Raw genomic sequence first — 11,746 nt, forward strand, 5'->3', positions numbered from 1 at the left:
TCGTTACATAATTGTTACATATCGTTTGTAAGTACATAATTGTAGTTAGGGTAACATAATTGTAATAACTGCAGTCCTAACATATGCTGCGGTCGATGATAGTGATGATGTGTCATGCCACTTGTTTGTGGAGACACAATTTGCTTTTTTGTTTGTAGTTTATGTGGTATTTTGGCATATATAGTAACACTTACACTTATTTTCATTTGTTTGTTATGTGATCTTACTTTATTTCTCTTTTTTCCTTCTCACTCTTCTTTCTTTCTTTCCTTTCCTTTTTTTTTTTTTTTTTTTTTAATGTATTGATTTTCTATAGTTTGTTTCTCTTTGCTTGTGTACACTTTTTTCCATGTTCATGGTTGCATAATTACTGGCTAATTTCCTTGAGATACTTTGTTAAAGTTTAGTTTATATTACACAGATATTATTGAAAATGATATTATATAGTCCCATATTTTGTTATTTTATATAAAAAATATATACACTATATACAGTATTAACTATACACACTGACTTGTTGTTCACCTGTACCTATCGTGGGTAATATGCGTGTCAGCACTGTGTGGAAATCATTGTCTTCACGATTGTGTTGAAGATGTTCACTCTTGCTAACGGCATTTGTGTTGGCCAATTTTTTTTTTTTTTTAGTTTACCTTGTAACTTAATTTATATGTTTCCACTAGGTAGCTTTAATTAATAAATGTTTAATGCAGTTCCTTTAATTGCTCACTGAGTAACTGTGATTGTATATTTTCTTTATCACTTTGTAGATGTAATAATGTATAGCTGTATGTATGAAACACGTATTTTATGTAGGTATAAATGGTAACACTCGTTGGTAGTAAATAAATGTTATAATAAATGAATGAATATATACAGTGTAGAATATTTATTGTTGGTGCAAGTATTTAATGATTGAATTATGAAGATAATTGAAGTAAGTATGTGTATTTAAGTTGTAACTATACAGCACGTTTTATATGTTTGTGCAGAAGCTTATTGTCTATCACTGTGTATTGTATAAATGAAGTAACTATGTAACTCACTAATTTTTACCGTGGTGGGAATGGTGTGAGTGGTGGTGCAGGTGGTGTGTTGACTGACGTGGCGTCTGTTCAGCAAGCACGCATGATGACCTCAACTTCCCACACTGGTAGCTGTGGTGAGTGAATGAGTAGCGATGAGTAACTTGAGTGAAGATGAGTGAGTAAGATGAGTTATGAGTCGTGTCTCACTCTTCGTTTGTTTGTTCCGTTTTTCTATGTCGATGTTTTCTCGGTCCTTTTCTCTAGTGATTTACTCGTTGTGGGATGAAGACTTCCGCTTCTTGTAGGTGCGTGTAGAAGATTATACAGACGACGTAGAGTTGTTAATTGTAGTTGATTGTAGATGGCTGTAGTTCGCTGATTCGTCGTAGACTCGTAGACTATTTGCACTGTAGGCTGTATTTTGTAGGATTCAATGTAGAACTGAAGCTAATCTTGTAGTCTCGGTTGCTTTTGTAGAAATTTGCTTTTAATTCGGAAACGATGTCCGCAGATTTGCTGGTTTGTCGTTAAGCTACTTGCAAGGCGTCGTGTGATCTCTTGACCTCTGCATCAGCGTAATGATCTGGGAGACGGAGGGGGCTGGATGGAGAGAATACTGTCAGGAGCTGATGTTGTTGGTTGTTTTCAATCTTGATATTTTGTAGGAATTTAATGTTGATTCGTAGACGAGGTTCGTATACGTTCGCTGCTACCAAATGTCATAAAGACTTTGTGTCATAAAGCAGCGACTTTGTATTTGCTTGTAGAGGCAGGAGAGGTAACGGGAGAAAGGCAGCCTGTGTGTAAGCATGTGTGTATGTGTGTATATGGCCACTAGACGCTGTCTCAAGCATTCCTCGCGTCAGAGTGTGTAAGCATGTTTAGCACTGCTCGATTCTCGCAGACACAACACCTCTCATCATCTGACTCCCTGCTTCTATCTATCTCTTTATCTATCAATCTATATAATATGTAGTTCTGACACACACACACACACACACACACACTCACACACAAAGAGAGAGAGAGAGAGAGAGAGAGAGAGAGAGACAGCATGAAAAGGAAGACTACTCTATCGTTCCTGGATGAGTGGGAAATACCGAAGGCAGGACACAATTCTGGCGGGGGAATGTCAACAAACTTTCCTCGTTATGGTACCTAGTTATGGATGTACTATCACGATCACTTATTTCTTTACCCCCCCCCCTGGCGAGAGGGAAGTGTGAAGGACAAAGTTGGAGAAAGGGCGGGGGAGCAGATACTGACGCCTCAACACACACACACACACACACACACACACACACACACACACACACACACACACACACACACACAGTCACGCAACTCCATCTCATTTCATACACAAGTAGTTAATGGAAGTTACCTGCTGTTTGAGAAGACGCGAATTTGATCCAAGGTGAGTGAGGGAAGAAACTGATGACATGAAGCTCACAGACTTTACTGGTACTGCATGACCCACCGACATATTGAAAAAAAAAAAAATCGCCCCAGTAACAATCACACTAGTTTCGAATGAGGCAGCTAAAACATGTATTCAGTATGGATACCAGCGTCAAAGTGCTAAAAGTGTGTGATATGTAGAAGGACTCCAAGGCCTCAAAGAATGGAGATGATAAGAAATAGAAATATACCTTGAACTCTAACCCAACTGGCGTGTCTTTGGTCAGTGTTGTCGGCCATCTACAAAAGTTTTAAATGAAGGCCACGACAGGAAAACAAGCATTGCAGTTTCGTGAGGACGACTATACACCAAAAAGGAGACGATCTGCATTGCTTAATTTTAAGTTAGCTAACAAGATCAACAGTGAAACAATTCAATTTAAATCTAATTCTGTCTCACAGTGATATCTTTTTTAATCTCATCCTTTCTATCTCCAGGTGATTTTCTTTTCTTTTTAATCTCAGTCTTCCTATCTCCAGGTGATTTTATTGAGGTCAGGATAACACCGTAGAGTGGGCTATTTCTATTTCTAACCCTTCAAAAATTCCCTTCAAAGTTCGATAAAATCTTCTGGAGACAGCAAGAATAAAGTAGAAAAATACATCATGGTAAGGCGGTGATTAAGGTCCAAACAGAGCATCTCACCATTTTAAAACTTTATTCTACTAATCCTTTCAATACTTTAAGTGTTGAATAAAATGCTGTGCTTCAGGTTATTGTAATCTACCTTGCTTTTCAGACTTGAGTATTTTTCTCCCTTTAGGGATAATCTGCTGCTTTTCATTCGATCCCTCTTAATATCTCTTATCCCAGTTCCTTCTTTATTTCCACTATATACCTTCCGATCTGTCTGTCATTCACACATTTCTTCAGTCTTCTCAGCTCAACAAAACACTTCCAGCATCATTTTCATACTATGTACTCTAACACGGTAGCATCTTAGTTTTCTGTCACCTCTCTGCAATATCTGTAATTCTTGTTTCTCTCATATTTCCAACATATCTCCTCTTGCATCACCTCCTCTCTTTTCAACATAGTATTACGTTTCCAGCATCCTTTTCATCCTTTCCTCCCGTTATTATGCTCGTATTTTGGTCCTCACTCACCGCACACACAAAGGACTCCAGCGGACACAACTCTCTTCATTATAGATATACCAGTGGGGTTGCTCCAGGGCTAGGCACGACAACATTAGTTACCATAATATCACTGTGTAAAATCTTGGTTCAACAGCACTTTGAATATGCTGTAAAATTCTGGGATATCCGATTAAATAAGGATAAAACATAATTAAGGTCAGTGCCGAAAAGGAAAAGAAAGCTAGTTACCACTCTCAGAAACAAATCTCATGGAGAAAAACTGAGGAAACTCCAATTGTTCTTAGTGCATAGCGTTGACCCAGAGGTAGATTGACTTAATACTTCAGTAAATTAATGGGATTTATCAGCATTAATACAGAAGAAAACTGTTCACTCCTTTTCCAGTGTTTTCGACCAGAGGCAACTGCCTAAAACTTTACGTCCACAGAGGAAACTTAGCCCCTACTGATTACCTCTTCACAAAAGACACAGTTGATGAATGGAACAAACTCCTGAAATCAGATGCACAAATGCCCGCTGTACAATATATATGTTCAGGAAAAGGCTAAATCATTACCTGATAGCAAATGCGACTGCGTAAATTCTGCCCTGTTTTGTTGCTGGGCTCATGCAAACCTCGCTGCTTTACTGTTTGATAAACTGGTACATACATTCATACTGTACACACCTACACACATTCAAATACGTATACACACATTCACATATGTACGCACATTCATACGTACGTACATACATACATACATTCATACATATACATACACACATACATACATACATATATACACACGCATTAATATATAAATAAGTAAATAAATAAAATAACTAAATAAATAAATAAACATATCAATCCATCGGCCAATCTATCTATCTATCTGTCTATCTATCTATCTGTCTAGAGAGACGGGGTTAGAATATATCACGAAGTCCTTTCAAGTTGGTCTTGCTTCAATCACAAAAGAAGACAGTCTGTAATTAAAGAAAGAAAAGAAAAAATAACATTTATACCACGCAAGAGAGAGAGAGAGAGAGAGAGAGAGAGAGAGAGAGAGAGAGAGAGAGAGAGAGAGAGAGCAGTACTCCCAGACCCAATGTTGTCGTGGTGGTCTGGCCCTTAGCGATCTCAGTGGCATATATATAAACCCGAGACGCATTGTGTCCACTGGAGGCCTTTGTGTGTGTGCTGAAGGAAGGCCAAGATGCGAGGATAACCCAGGCAAAGGGAGAAAAGTAAGTTGCGGAGAGAGATGACCTACATGCATGATATCAAGCCCTTTATGGTGCTAGAGAGGATCCCTTCACGTATAGCCTGGGATGGAGCTGAAAAGTTAGGCAAACGTCCCTCAACTCCCTCCCAATTCCCCGAAAGGAGAATGGCGGGCTGCGGGAAAAGGAATCTTCAGTCTGCAGTCTACTGGGATTTTTTCGTTCACATGAGCCTGGGGCCACAAAATCGGCAACAACAACAATAACAAGCCCCGCAGCTGGGCAATTTTCATATAATTCTTGCTAGTTATCGCCCACCTAGCGAGGCGATAATGAAGTTGCCTGTGTGTGTGTGTGTGTGTGTGTGTGTGTGTGTGTGTGTGTGTGTGTGTGTGTGTGTGTGTGTGACCAAAATATCTGAAATGAAGTGGCCAAATTGTATCTAAACCTGTAGGCAGTATCCCGGGATATCTGGCTTGTTGGTTAATAATTTTGGCGAAGCTGTGATGGTGTGCCTCCTATTGTCTGATGTTAATTGTTCTATTTATTTATTTACTTTCTCTTCTTTTACAAGAGCGTAGAAAGATAGTGAAACACTGCGGGCGAAATCCTAAGACCTTTTTAACCTCCCCCGTCCCAGAGGAGCTTGAGGACGGGTATTGTTTTCACTCAGTTTGTCTATTTGTTTGTCTGTATGTCTGTTTGCCTGTTAACAACTTTACGCGAAAACTACTGGTGCGATTTTGACTAAAACTACAGGGATGATGGGCTATAACCTTCAGGTCACCTGATTAAATTTTGGGCCAAATTGGGCCAAGGCCCTGGTCTTGGCCCAGTTTGGTCTGTTAGCGGTAGGGGGATTAATGTCGGCTGGGTTGGGCCTAAAATTTTAAATGAGAATAAAATCGTCAATTTTCACTCGATTTACTCCAAATTTGATATGTGACATATTTGACTAAATATCCTGTTGTGTTTATGCGTCAGCACGAAAATGACTGCTGGGGTCGGGTTTGCTGTGCCTTGGCACCGCTTCTTGTTTTAAGTTTTGTTATCAGCCACCCAACGAGGCGATAATGCAGTCACCCTGCTTTTGTGTGTGTGTGTGTGTGTGTGTGTGTGTGTGTGTGTGTGTGTGTTTTGATTTGATTACGTTTTGGTAAAGCTGCGATGATATGCCTCCTATTGCCAAAGGATTACTGATTTAGTTTTATGGTTATGGCGGTCGATTCGAATTAGGGGAAAATGCTTTGGCTTTTACTTGAGATGATTTTGCTAGATTAAATTCATAGCCTGGCACTGAAAGAGCTAAGGAGGGCTAGATCTAACATTATCATTTCGAAAAACTCATCTTTTTTTTGGCATATAGCAAGAACAAACTACAAAATATGTTACCGGGTTGGAGAGATTCAAATAAGGCTTGACATAGTTACAGATAAAAGATAACGATTGAGAAGATGTACATAAACCTGACAGGCATTGTGATCAGCCAGAGCCTTTGTGGATGTGGTGAAGGAAGGTTGAGGTTCGGGTATAAAAGACGAGACAGGACTGAAAAGGGAGATGATATAACAGAGGGAATACTACAGAAGGAGATACCACAGAAAAAAAGGACGAATAGTTACGTATTAAAAAGGATTTAAGAAATACTGGAATTATAATAAAAAGGATAAAAAGGATGTTGGGGTCATAATACTAAATTGAGAAGGGAGTGGAAAAATAAATATGTGACTAAGATATTAAGAGATATGACAAAGATATATAAGGATACAGAGAGAGATCTACTCATACATATGCAGGAGAGAGGCACTGTGTCCAAAGAGGTCTTTTATGTGGGAAGTGAGGGAAGGCCAAGATGTGAGTATGATACAGGAGAAAAATATTAAAGGTATGTTGTGAAGCGAATATAGAAATGAACTTATTTGGAGAGAAATGGAAGGTAAAAATAATGCAGAAAGACAATTAATTAAAAAATAATGACAGGAAGAAATATTACAGAACTGAACAGAGATGAGAAAAGAGTTAAGTGTCAAAAGAAAGAAGAGATTTGAGTGTGTGTGTGTGTGTGTGTATGCAGAAAGACAATTAATTAAAAAATAATGACAGGAAGAAATATTACAGAACTGAACAGAGATGAGAAAAGAGTTAAGTGTCAAAAGAAAGAAGAGATTTGAGTGTGTGTGTGTGTGTGTGTGTGTGTGTGTGTGTGTGTGTGTGTGTGTGTGTGTGTGTGAACCAGTCTGACTGTCTTTCAGTTTATTCTTATTACTCGCAGATAATATTAATCTGATTAAGACAATTGCTCGAACTGCAAGGATCAAATTTAGTTTTCATTAAACAAAACAAAGCCGCCTGTGGGTAACAGGAATGAGAGAGAGAGAGAGAGAGAGAGAGAGAGAGAGAGAGAGAGAGAGAGAGAGAAGAAAAAGAAGTTATCTATCCATCCGCTTCATCAAATCCTTTTTTTCTTTTTTGCCCCATCAAGAGCGTAGGGGCCTTTACCTACACTATTCATTCCTGACATTTAAGGCAAGGGTGACCAGCCTCCCTCTTTCCCTAGTGGCATTATGGGAGCAATAAACCCCAACCATTCCTCAGATGGAAACCCTTACAGGCTCCATCTGGTCGAATTGCCTTAACTCACCAGACCACAAGGAGTCATTTGGTTAGGTAGTTACCACCTAGTGTTGTAAATGGTTCCCTGGTTTACAAAAAGCCATTTGCCTTGTCACACTGAACAGTTACCTGACAGTAGCAGTACATCGAGTGAGTGAATGACGGGCGCACTTACCTAACTTAATAAAAGGGATCACCAGCATAACTAAACCTGATATGCTTGTCCTTCCACCCATTTTCGCTCTTTCGCTTAGTTTTAGCCAGGAAGGTTTCCGATGAATAAACTGTGCTCAGGCTCTCCCACACACACCTACCACTTCCCCCACACACAGCTGTGAGGGAAAAATGTACCGTACGTTCTTTGGGCCTTTTTGTATGTTTTCCTCCCAGCAGAATTTCCTCAGACACGCCATAACGGATACAGACGTCTGCCAGAGCACTCTCACCCTTTTCTCTCTCCAACTTTCTAATGCATAACAGTTACTCTCAGTCATTTATGTATGCATCACTAAACTCTAGAACTGTCTATCTCAGTCTGCAAATCCTTCTGTCTATGACCTTCAGTCATTTAAACGCAGTGTCCAGGCATCTAGAGATGAACAGGTCTGTCTGTCTGTCTGTCTATCTCTCAGTGAAGAAGGTCGTGTTAAAGATTAATAAATTTATTGCACTCAGAAGAGATCAGTCTTTGTGAAGAGGTTAGATCACAAATAGCCTGTTTACCAGAATGAGTAAAAATACACTTTAGATCACTGAACCTTCCTAGTCATCGGCTTGTGATACTGCTTCGAACTATCAACCCCAAAAGAGACTGCAAATTACCGAAGTCTTTTAGCCTAATGAATATGACGCATAACTGATTACATTAAGTATAAGGGTTGTATGTAAATATCGCTTCAGAATGATCACAATGAAGTGTCATAGAGACCTATAGTATCATATCGTTTATGTTCATTGCACACTCACAGTAAAACGTGTACTGTAATGCACTGGTAAAATGACTGGTACTATGATCAGTTTCCATACGATCAAGAATGGTAGTTATAATAATAATTTAGCAGTAATGATAATGATAGTGATAATAGCAATAATAAAAATAATAATAATAATAATAATATTATTATTATTATTATTGTTATTATTATTATTATTATTATTATTATTATTATTTTCATTGTAATTCCAGCATATTCGTAGATTTGCAAACATATATATATATATATATATATATATATATATAGAGAGAGAGAGAGAGAGAGAGAGAGAGAGAGAGAGAGAGAGAGAGAGAGAGAGAGAGAGAGAAAGCACTACATAAAAAAGGCGAAGTAAAACGAAGGAAGAAAAAGTAAAAAAAGCAAAGAGGAAATAGGGTACAAAAAGAATGGAGAAAGGGAAAAACTGACGAGAAAGAAAGAAAAGAGGGAGGAGGAGGAGGATAAAGGACAGTAGTTGTGGTAGTAGTAATAGCAGTACTAGGTGTAGTCTTAGTAGTAATAGTAGCAGTAGTAGTAGCAGTGGTAATAGTAGTAGTAGTAGAAGTCTTAGTAGTAGTAGCAGTAGTAGTAGAAGGAGTAGGTGGAGGAGGAGGGAGAAGGCTTGCGAGGCTCCCATGGTTCACCTTTAACCTCTCTCTCTCTCTCACACACACACACACACACACACACACACACACAGCTGATAGGTTAGAGGGAGGGCCCAGCTGGTCTCACTCTTGCATCGATAATAATAAACCCACATCTTTTTCAATATCATGTCGTCCTTTAACAATTGTCCTTCTCCTAGCCCTGACGATTTTTATAGAGGGATTTATTTATCCCTGTCAGACTCGGACAGTTTTAATTTATTCATATTAACATTGTAAGATTTATTTAGCTAGGGAAAGATGTTACTTGATTCACTTATACTACAAATTTATTATACTTTTTGCTGCTGGTGAGAGACGCCTTCCCGTGGTGGCGCAATACTGATGGGAGATGCCGATGCCCGGTTATACAAACTTCCCTCAACTCCTTGCATTTTGTTCTTGAAAAAGGATGGTGGAGTGCTGAACAACGGGATCCTCAATCTGCAGTCTACTGGGTTCACATTCAAATGAACCTTTGGATGCAAGATGAGGAAAAAGACTAAAATGATGATGATGATGATGACGATGTAGAGGAATACAAATACGAGTACGAAGAAGACGAAGGCGAAGACGAAGACGAAGAGGAACAATAACAATATAACGACAAAAACAATAACAATTCCTCATTATTCCTGTCGCCTTCCAGTTTATTTTCTTCTGTGAGATGCTTGCTTCCCTCGACCTGAAGCCTTACAGTTTACTTCCATTATTCCCTTTGGCTTCACGAGTTCTATAAATCAATTCTTGTTAGCACCAGTCGATTTATTTTCTTGTTACGAGAGATTTTGTTCTTCCTATGAGATTTTTTCTTTTTACGAGAGACATCTGGCAAAGAAGAGGTTAGGAATAAGCTTTCATTACTCCACTGGTAATATATATTTTCTTTAGTTCTTTTTCTTACTGCTACTGTAGCCTACTTTCTCTCTCTCTCTCTCTCTCTCTCTCACTTAGGAGAGAGAGGTGTTGATGTGGATATAGATGATTGTGTGTGTGTGTGTGTGTGTGTGTGTGTGTGTGTGTGTGTGTGTGTGTGTGTGTGTGTGTGTGTGTGTGTGTGTGTGTGTGTGTGTGTGTGTGTGTGTGTGTGTGTGTGTGTGTGTGTGTGTGTGTGTGTGTGTGTGTGTGTGTGTGTGTGTGTGTGTGTGTGTGTGTGTATGTGTGTGTGTGTGTGTGTGTGTGTGTGTGTGTGTGTGTGTGTGTGTGTGTGTGTGTGTGTGTGTGTGTGTGTGTGTTCTTTCTCCATCTCTTTAAGGCTTTGACTTAAAAGCTTTCAGATAATTGCTGTCATGACCAGCTTTGAATATGAAGGTCAGAGGTAAAGATCACTAGAGTGTAAAGACATCTACCCAAGGCAGTCGATTGGTCTTCCAGCGTATTCTATTGTATTCTTACCACCTCTAGACGATTTTATTCAGCTGAGGAAGGACGTGTATTAATGAAAAAGTAAAGGAATAATTTGCTTTACTCCTTTAGTACTAGACGTTTTCTTTATTTTTTTCCTACTAGAGACTGACGCTTCATTTCAGCTTAGTAAACACGTCTGTTGTTGAGAGACAGTCTTCATTATATCCTCCGATGCTGGTCAAAGGCGCCTTCACGTGGTGGCACCGATATAACCGAGCGACTCCTCTGCCTCATTATAAGAGGCATCCCCTTGCTCCCTTCCTATTCCCCGAAAGGAAGATGGTTCAGAAAGGAAACTTTAGGATTCAGTTAACTGTTTTTACATTTCTGATGCTCCTCGAGCTACAACAACAACAACAACAGCAACTACTACTACTACTACTACTACTACTTACAACAACCCGACTACTACTACAACTACTACTTACAACAACAACCTAACTATTATTGCTACAACTTCTTGCAACAACTCAACTACTACTACTATTACTACTACTACTTACAATACCAAAACAACACAACAACTACAACTAACAGCAGCATCAACAGCAACAACTCCTACCACCACCACTACTACTTCTACTACTACTACTACCACTCTTACTACTACTACTGCTACTACTACTACTACTACTACTACCACCACAACTACTATTACTACAACTGCTAATACTACTACTACTATCCTCTACCCTTCAACACTGAACATCTTTTATATACACTTTGTTCTTTCTACCTCCAGACGATTTTATTCAGCCAAGGAGAGACCCGTCGTAGTGAAGGAAATAGCCATAGTTAACCCTTTGATCCCGACGGTTTTTCTTGCTTTTTCATTCCGGCAACTTCCAGACTTTATCTAGGCTACGACAAGCGTCTAGTGTTGAAGGAGCAGAGAGAGAGAGAAAGAGAGAGAAAGAGAGAGAGAATAGGCCTACAGACAACACTAGGTCCCTTAGCCTTAACGAGGTTATATGTTGGGGTAAACTAAAGATCTAACCTGAGTGTGTGTGAGAAAGGCAGGGAAAAGAGGACTGTTTTTACCTCCGCCAAGGAGGTTATGTTTTAGCTCGCCTTGGTTTGTTTGTCTGTCAGGTAGCGGGATTACTAAAAAGTTATGAACGGATTTTAATGAAATTTTGTGGAAGGATGGGCCATGGGCCAAGGAATGATTAAATTTTTTGGCGGATCTGTACCCGGATCTGGAGTATCCCTCACAATATCTCCAAGAGTTCTCAGTGAATGTCAGTTAAATTTTGTGGGAAGGTGGGTCATGGACCAAGAGAGTAATGATTACATTTTGGGGCGGATCCGG

The sequence above is a fragment of the Coenobita brevimanus genome, chromosome 64, assembly GCF_032717465.1.
Source record: "Coenobita brevimanus isolate Jiangsu-jjx chromosome 64, ASM3271746v2, whole genome shotgun sequence".
Taxonomy (NCBI): Eukaryota; Metazoa; Arthropoda; class Malacostraca; order Decapoda; family Coenobitidae; genus Coenobita; species Coenobita brevimanus.